Source organism: Mirounga angustirostris, unplaced genomic scaffold, assembly GCF_029215605.1.
Source record: "Mirounga angustirostris isolate CCGP_5_RB_7025 unplaced genomic scaffold, mMirAng1.0.hap1 SCAF_15, whole genome shotgun sequence".
NCBI classification, from domain to species: Eukaryota; Metazoa; Chordata; class Mammalia; order Carnivora; family Phocidae; genus Mirounga; species Mirounga angustirostris.
The window spans coordinates 13,764,120-13,781,014 of NW_026991723.1; positions in this window are offsets into that span (position 1 = coordinate 13,764,120).

Sequence of the window (16,895 nt, forward strand, 5' to 3'; positions counted from 1 at the left end):
CTTGTTTTAGTTACTGTTACCAGTGCATTCTATAGTTACATCCAATAACTTGGTGCACCTCTTAAACAATGAGCTCTTTTTGTAGCTATAACCCAAATCATTCCCACTTTGTCCTAGGCTCTGGTAATTTGAATCATTATTGTTTATCTTTTAAAGAAAACTAATTTCATTTAGTGCTGGGGCAGGATAATAATTTTAAATGCTGGAAAACTCATATTTATGTCCCACAAAATGGCAGCCAATAACTCAGAACAACGGAAAGCAATTTTTTTCTTTCCAAGTTTTTATTTAAATTCCAGCTAGTTAGCATACAGTGAGGAAAGCAACTTTAAAGTTGACTGTTGTGTTCAAAATGTGTCTTTACATGGAGATAATTTTGTGATATAAAGTCAAAAGGAATGGGAATAGTACTTTGAAAGGGGCACCTGCTCTGGGCAGTGGGTTGGTGACAACAGATGTCCATCAGGCCCATTTCTGCTACAACCCCTCAGTAATCCCTGAAGGACTTCCATTTTGACAGACTCTATAAAGACAACAACAACAAAATTAAATGAATAGAGTTTACATACCAATGACCTTATACTTCATTACCTATACAAGTTGTAATAACTACTACTAATAATAATACCAACAACATACCACAGAGCTATAACCATAGTAAAACCCTTAGGAATGACAAAGGAAAATGTCTCTATCTTGAGTCAAGATCCAAATCTTTTCTTTTTATCTTGGCCCTTTTGCCTTGCTACAGACCTAGTCTTCAGCTTACTCTAATTCCTGTTCCTTGCTTCCCTGGTACTTTTTTGCAGGCACTAGTAATAGATTGTGTAGAATTTTTGAGCTTTTGATACCCAACCACTTGCATAGTCTCCATCAGTTGTATATCTACAAATATATCTGTTTATTTTTCCCTAGTTCTGAACATGTGCTAGAATGTCAAGCTCAAAACATTCCCCAGATGCACAAATGACTGCTATAGAGACTTAACCCAAGAACACCAGCTCAGAACGATTCTTTCCCCCACCCCTCTCTGATGTTTGACAGGAAGACAGCAGCTCCAGGCCTGAGTTTCTCTCACTCCCTAGCTCTCTGCTCTCCCAATTTAGAGGCCTCAGTGCACCTTGGAAATTTCCCAATTTCACCACTGAATGTCTTCTATCCTCTGAGACAAATGTTTCTGGGAAAACAATGTGCTTGCTGCTTCCCTAAAGTTTGATAGTTTAATTGTTCATTGTCCAATTTGGTATGGCTCAGGCAATCACTGTCTAGTGCTCTAGAAAATTATCATCAAAGTATTGTTTTAAAGATGTAATATTTCCTTCAAAATAACAGACCTTCAGTTATATTTCCAGTGACTTTGTTTTCCACATCAAAATTTGTTTTGTTTTTTAGGGATATTACAATATGTAAGTGTATCATATTAACATGTTATACCCCTTAAACTTACACAATGTTATATGTCCAATATATTAAAAAAAAAAGAAATAGGCATGATCTTAAAAAGACTCAACTTCTCACCTTATTTAACCTTAGCATTTGAAGACATTCTCTATTGCTGTGTCCTCACTCAGTGCTAATTATTTGCCCTTCTTTCTTGCCTATTAACAGTAGTTTGTAATAATTATCTATTGTTATAATGATTGTCCATTGAGTACAGGAGACAAGCATTTATATGAAAAATCAGATGTCTTCAAATAACAGGAAAAAAAAAACAGTAAGAGCCCTATTTTAAAAGTAGTTGTGATTCAAACTTTTAAATGGAGGGTCATTTTCATTCATTAAGAAGAAAAAAATCAATAAAACATTTTAAAATTAGTAAAAAATTGTTTTCTGCTCCATCTATATAGAAAAGATTAAATAAGAATATCCCCCAAATTATTTTACCTGGGAAGCTTCAATTTGGTGAATCAGAAACTGAAAATACCATCCTTTGTTTGTTTATTGTTCCAACCAATTGATTTTCTCACTGATTTGACCAGTCTTACCAAGCTTTTTAGCAGACTAATAATATAATTAAGGCAATCTTAATATACTTGTAATACGAATAATTGTTATAACAGAACATTTACTTATAATTGCTAACTATATACTCAATATGCTTGTATCATGTTATACACCAAATTATAATTTCATCCCTCCCACCATCATAAGTCTTCCAGAAGTTTTATTCACATTTCTTTCTCCTGTAGCATTTGAGGTTTTATACAGAGTGGGTGCTCATTAAAATGTATGTCAAAACAAATCATTCGTATTCCCAAATCTACTGAATATCCACTGGTAAGGAAAGGTAATTTCCATGTCTACAATCATCATTATAAACTCAACCCTCAGAAAGCAAAAGAATATAAGTTTTGGTTATGCAGGGTGAATTAATTCTGGAGATCAAATGTGCAGCATGGCAACTATAGTTAGTAGTACTCTATGGTATTTTTGAAATTTGCTAAGAGAGTAGATATCAACTGTTCTCACCACACAAACAAAAAAGCAGTGACTATGTGAGGTGATGGATATGTTCATTAGCTTGATTGTTATAATCATTTCACAAGGTATACTACATCAAACATCCCATTGTACACCTTAGATATATATAATTTTTCTTTGTTAATTATAGCTCATAAAGCTTGGGGGGGGGGCGGGGAAGAATACAGTGAATCTTCATCTCCTCTGTTCTTTTGTTTGCCCGCAGAATCTCATTCCAAAGAGATGAGCATTTATCATGAACTTAAAGGCACCTTAGAGAGGGTCTTTCACCACCATTTTGCAATTTCGTCCAGTAAAGATTTAACAAACCAAATAGCAACATCTCGATGCCTGTAACAGGCAAAATAATGGCCTCCCAAGGAGGTCCACATCCTACTCCCCAGAACCTATGAATATGTTACTTTACATGGCAAAGAGGAATTAATGTTGCAGATGTAATTAAGTTTGTTAATCACCTAACCTTAAAGAGATCATTCTGGATTATCCAGGTGGGTCCAATGTGATCATTTGAGTCCTTAGAAGTCAAAGAAGGAGGCAGAAGGGAGGGTCAAAGAAAGCAACGTAATGATAGAACTAGGATCAATGAGATGCAACTGTACTGACTATAAAGAAAAAAGACAGGGCAGGAGCCAAGGAATTGAGGTATCTTCTAGAATCCAGAAAAGGCAAGTAAATGCATTCTCTCCTTAGAAACCAGAAATGAACACAGCTGACACTTTGATTTTAGTCTAGTGAAACCCACGTCAGACTTCTGAACTCTGTATGATCATAAATTCATATTGCTGGGAGCCACTAAATTTGTGGTAACTTTTATGGCAGCGGTAGAAACCCAACACAATGCCCAGGACTTTCTTTTTAGTGCTGAAAGCAAAAACTTTAATATAGAAATAACTTGACAATATATTTTCACACATTCTATTTCTTAATGAGAGTTTAATTGGCCTCCACAATAAATAGACCAAATATTTTCTCATAGTTAACTGAACACATGACCCAATTAAAATCTAAGGCCTGATCTGTAAACCTACAGATCAATGCCCATACATAGTTCCTATTATTATTGGTTCAACTTTTTAAAAACTATCTCAAGCATTTATCTTGACTTCACTGTATGAACTATAACTCAGAATAAGTGAATAGTTGATGATGGGGGTTCCTATTTATAAAAATGTTTGAGCTATTAAATGAAAAAGGAAAGACAGAACTATAATATCACCATTTTGCAATACCCTAATGAAGCAATGGATCTTAGCCAGGAATCCATTAACTCTAGTCAAGGGCCTGATCCAGTCCATTGCCCCTTTTCTTAGCCTGTGAGCTAAGAACTATTTGTTTCATTTTCAACTGATTAAGAAAATCAAAAGAATAATATTCGTGGCATAAATAATTATACTAAATTCTGATTTCAGTGTTTTATGAATAAGGTGGTTTTGGAACACAGCCATGCCCATTTACTTACACAATGTCTATGACTGCTTTTAAACAGTAACAGCAGAGGTGAGTAGTTGTAAGAGATGTTATGGTGTGCAAAACCTGAAATATTTACTCTTTGGCCCTCTGCATAAAAAATTTGCCAACCCCCACTCTAAGCGATTATCATCAATGGTAGCTAATACCTGAAATAAGAGGCAAACAGAATACCTATGTGGAAAAAATCAAAACTGATCTAGGCTCCTGCTCAACCTGTCAAGTCATAGGGAATACAAGGGACAGAGGAACACATAAGATGGCACTATTGGGATGTATTTAGCAGAATACAGAATGTGGGAAACTCTACAGGACAAATAAATTTATTTGACAAATGATCTTCAACAAGAAAAAAAAAGATCAGGAAGAGAAACTTATAGATGAAAAACCAAGCAATTGTAATGTGCCAATTACAATTGTATTCTGATTCAAACAAACTGTGGGTAAAAAACCAGAATTATGAGATCATTAAGGAAATGTGATCTTAATATATGTGGGCATTAGGAAATTATTAATTTGTTTACATTTTATAACCATGTTATAGTTTTGTTTTAATAAGGAGTCCTTATCTTTCAGATATTTTTTAGAAGAAATAATATGACATCTGGGATTTGCCTGCAAATAATCTAGTGGGGAGGGAAGAAATAGAAAATAGAGGTACAAATGAAGCAAAATTGTCATGATTTGATAAGTGTTGAAGCTGGATTATGGGTATATGTGGTTATTATACAATTCCCTCTCCTATTGTACATGGTTGAATTTTCCTTAATAAAAGGATTAAAAAAAAATCCTTTCTCAAAGGTCTTGAGGTTCATGAAGAGAATAATTTGGTAACCATAATTTGTTTCAAAACCCAATGATACAGGGGCACCTGGGTGGCTCAGATGGTTAAGCGTCTGCCTTCGGCTTGGGTCATGATCGCAGGGTCCTGGGATCGAGCCCCGCCTCAGGCTCCCTGCTCAAGTGGGGAGCCTGCTTCTCCTTCTCCCTCTGCCATTCTCTCCACTTGTGCTCTCTGGCTCTATCTCTCTGTCAAATAAATAAATAAAATCTTTAAAAAAAAAAAAACCCAATGATACAGAACCCGATGATAAAAATACCAAAAGCAAAGAGTATCTTATATTTTTCAATATGGTAGAAATTTCATATTTCATCTCTAAAAAGGTCAGTGAATTCACCTTCAGTAAAAACATAGAGTAACAGACACTTCAAGGACCAGGACCTACTGTGGAAAACAAACATCTTGGAGAAAATAAGCTGATTTTATTTTCTAAAATACTTTCCAAACAAGAAGCCCAATACAATCATCAGCCTTATATGACTTCTTGACTGTAACCAACAACATTCTAATCCCAGAAGAACTGAAGACCACAAAAAACACTTTCCCATCAAGCAAAGGCAACTTTGGTTTTGGTATTTGTTGTAACACCTCTAGTTAATACCAGGAGTTAGGTAACTATTTCCATTTAGCAAGTATCTCTTGCCAGAAGCTGTACTAGCTACACAATACACTTAACTTCCACAATTCATCCTGTAGACAGGGATTACCATCCTCATTTTCTGATGAAGGCATTGAGACACAGAAAGATTAAGTTGCAAAGTCAGTTAATGACCTGAGACAGACTTAAAATCAAGTCTGTCTGATTTGAATGCCAATATAATCTCAAAGCAAAAGGTCAGCGCCACCACCCTTCAGCCCCTTGCAAATTTTGATTCTGTTCAGAGGTTAGGATCTAGACAAGCTTGACCTTTCTCTGGGGCAAAACAACTACAAAGGAGGCGCTGGTCCTTATGTCTTCCAAAAAGCAAGGTCAGTTCCTGAATTTTTATCTTGTCAAAAAATATTTGCAAGAACCAGAGACAAGTACAAAGATGGTAACTGAATATTGTTTGTAATCGCAAAAAAAAAAAAAGAAAGAAAGAAACTAAATTTTTGATAGTAGAGAAATGAATAAATTACTTGTGGTACAAACACATACTAAAATAAAAGGCAACATTTATATATAACCATATATCTCCAAAAATACAATGTTGAGTGAAAAAAGCAAATTGCAAAAGAAGATATGTCTCACAATTCATGTAAAATTTTTAGACACACAGAACCATACTATTTACACATTCTATGAGTACATATATATATACTAAAGGTATCTAAAAAACTATATGAGAAGAATGAACCTCAAGTTCAGAATATTTCTGACCTTTGGAGAAGGAATCAAGAGAATGGTAGGGGAGTATTTTAACTGTGCCTATAATATTTTATTTCTTTTAAAAAGATAGGAAGAAAATATGCCAAATTATTAACCTCAGTTTAATATGTATTATGAGTAAGTGGAATCTTTTCATAATATTTTCTGTGATTTTTCTTTTTTTCTATTTTCAGACAATTTAAATTTTAAATAAAAATAGATACTTTTTCTTTACATAAAAAGAAGACAGGGCACCTGGGTGGCTCAGATGGTTGAGCGTCTGCCTTCGGCTCAGGTCATGATCTCAGGGTCCTGGGATCAAGTCCCGCATCGGGCTCCCTGCTCCTTGGGAGCCTGCTTCTCCCTCTGCCTCTCTCTCTCTCTCTCTCTCTCATGAATAAATAAATAAATAAATCTTTAAAAAAAAAAAAAAAGAAGACAAAGACTTGAGTGAATCTTACACTCAGTGGGAAAGGAAAAAGGAATCTCCTGATAGAATTCAGGAGAAAAGAGACCTAGAAATATAATTCAGCTAAGGCCACACAACTAATAATGGACAGAGCCAAGATTCCAATCTAGATCTGGTTGATTCCAAAGATTATTCTCAAGATCAATTTGGATTTTCCATACAACTCCCAAAGTAGAGATGACCTGCATTCAAACTGAACCTCCTCCTCAGAATGCTTATCATTAGAGCCCTCCCTCCTAATCTCACTGTTGTGAAGTTCATTCCCAAGGAAGTCCTAGAAAAATCAACCTTCAGGGAGGACGAAAACATACCTGGTTATTAGCATGAATGTATTCCCTTTTGTGTGACTATTTTGGGGTTGAAGTTCTGGGATTCTAGAGAGGTATTTGTAATGAATATGCAATCTCATGACACTGAACACATGGATTGGCAGTTTGATGGTCAACTCTGAACTTAGATAACTATCTTCCGAAGAGCTAAAGTAGTGATTTCCACCTTTTTGAAATCTGTCTGAGAATTTTCCCACATTCCTTGAGGTATTTAGAGAGGTCAAAGGGAGATACAAAGTTATATTTCAGCAATCTCTGAATTACTAACAAAAGTTTTCATAAAAATACATTCTTTTTGCGTAACTCGTAAATTAATTTACCAACATTATAGACTAAATATGTACTAAGTAAAACCTGCAAAAGAATTAGCAATCAAATCCAGTGTGTACCAGGCAAGTTCATTAGACAAAGAGAGGACAGAGCCGGGATTAAAAACAAGCAAAAAATAGGTCTTCAACTCTCCCATAAAACAAATCCCAACTCCTCCAAGGCTATGGATTAGATTCACTGCTATTCTTTCTTCCTACTTGTTTAAACCCTTTAATAGGTTCTTCTTCCAACAAATAAACATGTTCAAATCTCTCCCATCTTACCACACAAGAAAAAGGAAAGAAAAATTCTTCTGCCTCTATTTCTCTTTGCTCTCATAGCCAAGAACTTAAAGTCTACCTCATATTAATGAGAAAATACCATGTCTATTAATGTATTTATTAACTGGTCAATTCATGCACTGAACAAACATTTGAGGACTTGCTATACACCAGGCACTGTTCAAGGCATCCAGATAAATCAGTGAACCAAACAAAGATCCCTACCTTTGTCGAGCTTATATTCTAGATTAAGTCAGGCAATGCATAATAAGTTATGTGATGTGCTTAGAGAGTGCCTGGCACATACTAAGTGTATTTGCTCTTGATGTGGCTACTTCTCTGTCTCATCTGCCTTGGCTTCTATTCACTGCATTCAGGTATCCACCCTCATGAATCAGTTGAAATGACTAAGAAAGATACTATTGCGCTTTTCCAAACTGCCAAATCCACACAACTCTTTCTCTTCCTCACCTTTTGAGAATCAGGCATCAGGTGGAGGAAGCTTCTTATCTAAATTTCTCATTACCATCCCTTAACGGGCATTCACTACTTTAACCTTTACTCCATTGTATTCTGACCATAAAGCTAGACTGCGTATATCTCTGTCTGGTTGCTTTGCAGATCCCTGTCTTGTATGAAGCCATCAGTTCTATTAGGAAAGTTGTCCAGTACCTACCATGGTGCCTAACACTTGCTAGGTACTCAATGAATGTCAGATGAATAAAAGTTTGTTTCAGGGCGCTTGGGTGGCTCAGTTGGTTAAGCGACTGCCTTCGGCTCAAGTCATGATCCTGGAGTCCCAGGATCGAGTCCCACATCGGGCTCCCTGCTCAGCAGGGAGTCTGCTTCTCCCTCTCCCGCTCCCCCCTCTTGTGCTCTCTCTCTCTCTCTCACTCTCTCTCTCAAATAAATAAATAAAATCTTTTAAAAAAAAAAGTTTGTTTCAATGCTGTTCTGTATCATCCTTGGGTTTTTGCTCCACCAGTCCTCGTTGGGCTTTGCAAATGAAAGAAACAAAAAGTAAAGCCAATGCACACAACACCACAGCTGGTTGAGACAAATGAATATAATGTGTTGCTACTATTTATAAATGATTTTTAATGATTCAATTGTTTTTCAAGATCTCAATAAATAATGGCAGGAGGAAATGTTCTAATATATTTTGGAATAACTGAAAACACATTTAACCATCACCATACAAGGATCTTTTCCTCCTCAAGACTTAAAATATTTGAATTACTCAATACATTTGTGGTCCTCAAATTAAAGATGAAACTAAATTTATTTCACTATTCACTGTGATCAATGAGAACAAGCTTCTTAGTTGTTAATTACTAGAAAAAAAGATAACATTTCGGAAATGCTTAAACAAAATAAACCATTATCAGAAAATGGTTTTCCCATAAAAAATTCACAATAACAAGAAAATACATCTGTACTCCTGAGTGATACAACACTGTCCCCTTGTATTTTTTTTTAACACAGTGAGTAAAAAGCAGACAAAAACCAACCTGTCAAGAAATGGTTTACTCAGTAATGGACTAGCCCTGCAGGGGATTCATTCTTTCACCAGGAGAGCCCTTTGCGTAACAAGAACAAACCATTAAGGGTTTAATGACACTGCAATCACATATCAGCACTGAAAAAGGGGCGAGGATCCTTTTCACCAACCTGCTGCAGTTCCCACCACAGCCACCAGGAGAATTACCATCCCCATCATCCGCCAATGGGCAACTGGTTGGGAGATGGGTTTTTCTGACTTTAGCCCTGCCTTTGACTCGCTTTTCCTCATTCTCTTATAAGATCTTGAAGGACCCAGCTTTTGGCAGGAGTAACCGGAAAGCACTTACTAGGCCCAGAAGGGACAAGTCGGCCTCAGGACCAGAGGCAGATTTGTTCCTGGAATCCCTCCCTGCCCACATCACTTCTCAAACAGCTGTAGGAAGACTGAATTTGGTACCCAGCTGTACCGGACTGGTCTACTTCGCAGCGTGGCTGTTTCTATACACTCTCAGCTGCCCACTTGTCTGCACAAGGCGTGATGTTCTGTGGTTGGCACCTGCTGATTAGGGTAATTATAGCATTAGTGGAAGCAAGCATGCCATCTAAGGTTGAAAAACAACTCTAATTACAACTGCATCATTTTACCCCCTCAGAACTCTTTCCTTTTTTTTTTTCCTTTTACACAGAGCTTACTTGGAGATTAAATGAAATCTGCATCTATTTGAAAACAAGCCCTGAAATAGTTGTGGGACTAGAGGAGGAAATCACCTTTCAAAATTAAAAATATTACAGGCTGAGGTGAACATGTGATATTTGTAACACCAGACAGCACTTGCTGAATCACCTTTCAGTAGATTTCCCATGTATTTTTGTGTGGATAGAATTAAAACAAGTAATAGGAATAATAAGAATAATACTTCAAGGAGAAATATGAAATCCAGATAGTATTGAATAAAGGCAAAGAAGTTTTAAAATCCTTTTACGCCTATTGACCAATTTAACAGTGGCATTATGTAAAATATTAATGTCCAGAAACTCAATTTCATATCCACAATGCAAATATGTAACTTTTATATTAATATAACTATAAAATTGGTATCAAATTCTTTTACCAGTTTACCGAAAAAACACCCCACCGTTTTTAGATTTAAAAAATAATCTATGACCCACAGTCAAGGGGGAACAGATTCCAAGGAATGAATATGATTAAATCCTACTTCACTTTATCAGAATTGTATGATTTGGGGTATAATTTGAGTATTGTAGATTACTGAATTAAACTGTGCATTATCAACTACGAAGCCTAAAAATAATGGGAAAGAAGAAGGTTGCTTGGGGAAAAAATCTTTTCAAATCAGCAAGGACTGATGAGTTAGAAACATCCACTCTTGTAGCCCAGAACTTGGAAACAAGGCCTTTAAATACCACTTTTAGGACCCATATCAGCTGCCCCTTCCTCTCACTATTGTACCGAATAGGGCTGCTTCTGCCTGGTACCAGAATAGAAGCAGGCCCCAGGGAGTTGAGGCAAGGATGACACATACTGTCCTGCCCTGGGCCTGCCACAGTCCACGAAGAACATCACTAGACCATCTTCTGAGTGCTAAAGAGATTGCCAGAAATGTGACTTTTTGATTTCTCAAAATCATGGGTCCAGCCCAATCTCTAAGCTTTCTGTAAGAAAATGCCGACATATCTCGTGATAAGTAGATAGGAAATCTAATTACCAAGGTTGATTCAAACAGACCTCCCCTACCCTTGATACATAAAAACACCATGACTCAGATCATAGAAGAAAAGAATTTCTGGATAATCAAGAATATGGCAGCCCTCTGCTTGCTGGAAGAAAATCTCCCCCATTATCTATGATGTATGTGTGCTTTGTTGTTAGTGAAAATGAAAACGAATGTAGTCATTCCCACTGGGGACAGAGTCATGGACTGTCATTGTTCCCTGGGAAGGACTTGAACTGGAAGTGATTTCAAGACTCTAACTATAGCAGAAAAGACAGTAACAGAGGCCACATCACTAAACAACTATATAATCATTTTACATTCTCAAAAGAAAGATGAAAGAAGGATCTAAGAATGCTCCCATGTTTTATTATTAACTACCTTTTTCCACATTTATCTACTTTGTCTTCAAAGAAAGAAAAAAATTCTCCTACCATTTTTATTACGATGATGCCACAACATTTCTGAGTACAACACAAAATGAATAAGATCCAGAGTCACATCACAGAATATCTTATTTATTCAGAAGAATAAATAAAAAGCAGCATTAATCATATTAACTGCTTTAATCACTTCCTTTAATCTCTGTAATTTAAGCTATTTTTTTTTTACATAAAACACAATGGAAGTTGAAAATAGCACCAACTCACCTTAAGAGGCAGAAAAAAAAAATCTTCCCTTGAAGATTAAAAACTTCTATCAGCATGTCTGCTGCAAGCCTTATTATTTCCTCCCTCTTGTTTGCCTAAGTAAGTTGGGTGTATCACTTACAGATGAAGTATAAAGTCTTTGTTAACAACTAATGGAATCAAACCTTGATTAAAAACCACGATCCCAGCTCTAAAATTTACAAAATCTCATTACCTTTGTTTAAAATATTCTGGTAATTCAAATCATGGCTAGGAGCACTTACTAGATTTTTAAAACAAAATCGATATCAAACAGGTCATGCAATGTGAGAATAAGCACAGGCTTTTGCCATGACTGGTTTTTAACTGAATTACTAATGTTTCAATTAACAAGTACTACAGAGAAATATAACACCATCATTACCCTTAGTAAACAGGAGGACACAGTTACTTTTCCAGATGTCTTCTGTTGTCATGGTATCCTATTATGCCCTCTCTCTCTCATATTTTTATTCTAAGTAACAGACCTGTAAGTTACTGAGCCTAACCTATGGTTATATGAAGATTTTATATGTTCCTGAGACTCTGCACACACCTGTTGAACAGAATCAAAGAAGCAGTATTAAGAAGTTATTTAGAATAATACTTTCTATTAAAAGGGGGATAAAATTCTTAGTTCACGTAGTTGATGAAAACCAGAAGTCATCAATTCCTATCTTCAGAATAATATTCTCCTTTTTAAAATATTAAATTTACCTTTATTTGAAAATGATATTGCAACCCCTGAAATAAAATTAATCGCATTTTAAGTGTACTATATCCATCTTTAGATAGAAAAAAAAACTTACCACAACACTAAATATTAGGAAAAAATATTTCAAATTTAATAACATTTTCTGCTAGCTTTTGTGAACAGCAAACAAAATAAACATACCAAAAATTTTACATGTTTATATTTCATTCTACTGAAGTAATGTTTTAAACATCCTGCTTTTTACAGATTAATTTTTTTCCTTTAGTGATGATCTCTTGAAAACAGAAGAAGGTACCACTATTCATGCTATGAGATACAATGCTTTTGTACCACCCTTTTAAAAAATTAATTCAGTTTCTCTTCTATGCAATACAATTATCTGCTGTCAACTCCTCTGAATGTAAAACATAGGTACACACACCAGCACACACACACGCTGATGTTCTTAATGATGTCTCCTAAGTTGAAGTGCTGTACCCTTGTTCCCTAGGAGCAACAGGAGGGCTCTGCACTCTCTTCTGGAACAGTTCTTTCCCTCTAGGCTAAAGGAAAACAGATAATATTTAAATACTAAAAATGCATCTGCAGCTAAAGTTTTTATCAACTGTACTTCTCTACACACATACGATGCCTATATTAATTTCAGTTGAGTGCTTTTATCGCACTAATTAGACATTGAAGAGGAGCTGACGCATGGGAAAACTGTTTTCTGAACGCTGTGTGTGTTAACAGTAGGATTATAAGCACCTGGGATATTCTCGCTATTCTCTGTATGCAAATAACATTCTGCAAACAATTAAACGCACCCATTAACATAGTGGGGGTGTGGGATGAAAAAGAGCAAGTGTTAAGAGAGTGAAAAATGGCATGCCCTTCCTATTCCGCCCTCATTCAGCGGATGCCGAGTACCTTCGAACACGCTGCACAGACAGACCCTCGGGACGCAGAGGAGTCACAACTGTACACTCGGCAACGTCTCGCACACTCCGTTCATTGCAAAACTCTAACGATCTGACAGTGAGCCCCTCGCCTCTCGAACATTTTCTCCATTTTTTGCAAAGATACCACAGATGTCAGGAGACCCTCCCCTCTCTGAAGAAAGGGAAATCGCTCCTTCTTGCCCCTCCTCACAGCCCCCAGCACTTTCATCAGAAGCAGCTCCACAAGTTCCCAGGCTCGAGCCCCTAGGGAGGCAAGTTCAGCACCATGGAAAGGGCTCGAGTCGCGGGCGGAGGGAGGAGGAGACCTAGGGGTTCTCCCGGGCCACTCACCGGCGTCTGTTGCGATGGGAGTCCCGAGCGCTTGGTGGATCCCTGCTTGGAACTTAACCTTTTCCACGACTCGGCAAACCTGCCCCGGCTGGCGCTCCGGCTGCGCCTGCGGCTCTCCGCGCTGTCGTCGCGGTCCGAGCAGCCCCGCTCCATCTCCACCGCATCCCTCCACTTCTTCCCCATGCTAAGTTCGCCTCGCTCCGCCAGGCAACACCCGGGCGCCGAGCTCTCACTCCCTCCTCTCGCCTCCGGCTCTCACTCCAGCCTGCGCACAGCTCTCTGTTGGCGCCGCCTTTGCCTCCGCTGGTTCCTGCCACAACCCTGCGCTCCCTTATCGCCGCCGCCACCAGGCTGCGCTTGCGCCCGCCATTGGCTGAGCTGTCGGCTGGGGCTGCGAGCGCCACCTGCGCCCGAGCCAGCTTCCTTTTGCGCCCCCAAATTGCTCTCCACCCCGCAGGCGCCGCTTTCTCTGGGGGGCACACGGCCCATGCCTGGGGCTATTGATGCGCCCCTGGGGAGCTACCTCCAGTCACCCCACCCCGCCCAGTCCAGTCCCCCAGGCCTGGGGACCAGCCACACCCCCACGCCGAGCTGCAGGTGCAAGCCTATGTTCCCACACTGGGAGACTCCAGTTGACTTGGAGAAAGACAAGGAAGCATGCAACTTTGCCTTCCTTCCTTTTCTCTTTCTTCCCTTTCTCCTCTTTGCAGCAACAACTGCCTCCTAAGTATCCTTGGGGGGAGCAGAGCTTCATCTCCTTGTCAGATGCCACACTAATTCCTTCTCACGCTTGCTCGGATTAGCCCGCCGGTTCTCAAACTTGGCTGCACATAGGAGTTACTTAATTTTTTTTTTTTTTATGCTGATATTCTTCAGAGTCCAATTTAATTGGTCTGGCTGGGGCCTGGGAATTAGGATCTTTAAAATCTCTCCAGCTGACTTTTGCTGCTCTAACCGCAATTAAGCGTCGTGGACAACATGTACTATGGGGACAGGGCAGAGGAGAGTCTTTGGAAGGGAAGAGAGGGTGGATGCTTCTTAAATCCATTCATTTTTCTCTCGGGGGTAGGAGTGGGGTATTCAGTTTACCCTCGCACTCCAGAGGCCAGGATGATGATACAGCAGTTAACGCAGTGAGGATGATGTGTGATCTCCTGTGTGTTGAATATTCTTTGACACCCCCACTTCATCCTTGGCTCATCTATCTGCCTTCTCCTCATTAGAAGGAAATCCAGCAGTCTCTCCTCAGTTTTGTGTCAGTTATTTTACCAGACTGAGCTGTCCCTGTGTTCAAGAATTTCCTTGATCAGATAAGAGAGAGCCAATGGGGGTGTCACAAATTTACAAAAGCTGAAACAATGACCTTACTCCTTATTAAAGGGAAGAAGGCCTAAAATCCCTCCTGGTTGAAAAGAGCTCTCTGGTTGCTTATCTGTTGCAATGGCAACAGACGTATTTTCATTTCTTTCCGAAATGGAGCATTCTCTCTCCAATTTGAATAAAGCCAGGTCCTTCCAGGAGGAAAAGGTAGAAAGGGATTAAGAGGGAAGGGGAGAGGGTGAGAAATGCTGTAGGAAAATTTGTGTTGTGGTGCCAGTTGTGAAAATCATAATCTGGGTTGTCAGTGGTCGGTCTGATTAAGCAGAGGCTTTGGAATTGACTAGTTCTCATGAATGGAATACAGAGCTCTAAAATCCCACAGCTGTACACTTGTGCGTAGTGCTACATTAATATTAATCCTGTCATTTTAAGCAAAGGGATTCACAGGGTACACGTCCTACCTTTTTAAACAACCCTCTGTGTCCAGAAATCACACACCCATATTAAACAAAATGAAGCTCTAAACAATGTTTGCAATACACAATGTCATTTAATCAGAAAACCACAGGCTCCATTTTGCATTTCCTCGCTCCCTATCTAAGCTCATGGATTTGAAACTATTAGTGACATTTCATGGAAATACAATAATTCGGTCCAGATTTCTCCCCCTCACAAAAATGAATCAAAATGATTATGCATAGTTTACAGAGTAGACAGGTATGAGAGCTAAATGCCAATTAGGCAGTAGAAAAAAAGTCAGCAAATTAGGACTTAAAGTAGTTATTTGCCTTTTCCTTTCGTTGTCAACAAAGGGGAATATAAGTGAAAACTTCCTAGGACATGAAAAGCCTGTGTGCTAACCTGGATGCCTTGAAAGTTCATTCGTTTGCTATAATGGTAAAAGCCCTGTAAAGGAGCTAAGAGGGGCTTTCACAGATATATCAAGGCACATAATCCAAGAACACTCACTTCACGGAGCCACAAGACCCTGGTTCACCCACATTAGCCCATTAAGGGGGAAATAACACTGCTGTCAAGAATATCTATCATGGCGGTGCCTGGGTGGCTCAGATGGTTAAGTGTCTTCCTTGGGCTCAGGTCATGATCCCAGGGTCCTGGGATCGAGCCCCACATCAGGCTCCCTGCTCAGCGGGGAGTCTGCTTCTCCCTTTCCCTCTGCCTCTCCCCCTGCTTGTGCATGCTCTCTCTCTCTCAAATGAATAAATAAAATCTTTTAAAAAATAAAATAAAATGAAATAAAAAGAATATCTATCATGAACGACGGCACCAGGACATCCATGAGTATTCAGAGCCCTGGTAAGTTTTTAGATATATTTAGAAAAATTCAATGAGTAGTGATTGTATATGTTATTTTTTTTACCTGTTTGGTCTAAAAATGAGCCTTGTATTGCTGTTATCTTAAGGCTGTGTTTTAAAGCCTGGTTAGAAGATGATCTCTGCATTTCATTTTTGCACTTGACAAGTACAAGAAAAAATATCTGGGAACTGCACAAGAGGCTAAACTAGATGTGATTACAGACAAGCAAAATATTGACCCTTTCCTCTTCTGATGTTCATTTGTCTTTTCCCAAATTTTCTAATAACTAGGAACTGGAAAACTACATTGAAAGTCTATCATTTTTCTTACAAGTTTTCAGAGAATGGCAGCATCAAAGCTAAGAACACATTTAAAATCACCAGCACTGAAATTCTGGAATCAAGGCTAAAAGCCATTTCCAGAGTAACTTAACTTTACTGGAAGAGTCACTGCAATTGCAAAGGTGAGTGTAAATACATCAAAAAACTACTGGGAAGTATGCCATAAACCTTTTTTTTCCTCCATGGTTTCTATGCATTAAATTAAGGCAAAAATTACTTATATTGTTATATAATAGATATTCTACATAAAATAAAAATGCAAATATATAAATATGTACAAATCAATCTAAATATAATATAGTGAAATGTTCTGAAAAGTGAGCTTTAAATAGTATTTAAAAAAATTATCAAGAAAATATCAAATGCCAACAGTCTTTCATTAGCCCTACACATTCTATGAACCTTACATGATCCTACCAGCCTGTCGCATGTGTTGAGTGTATAATCAGAAGAAACTCTCTCCAAAACCCATTTGCTCTATGTCAGATGGTCATGAACTTT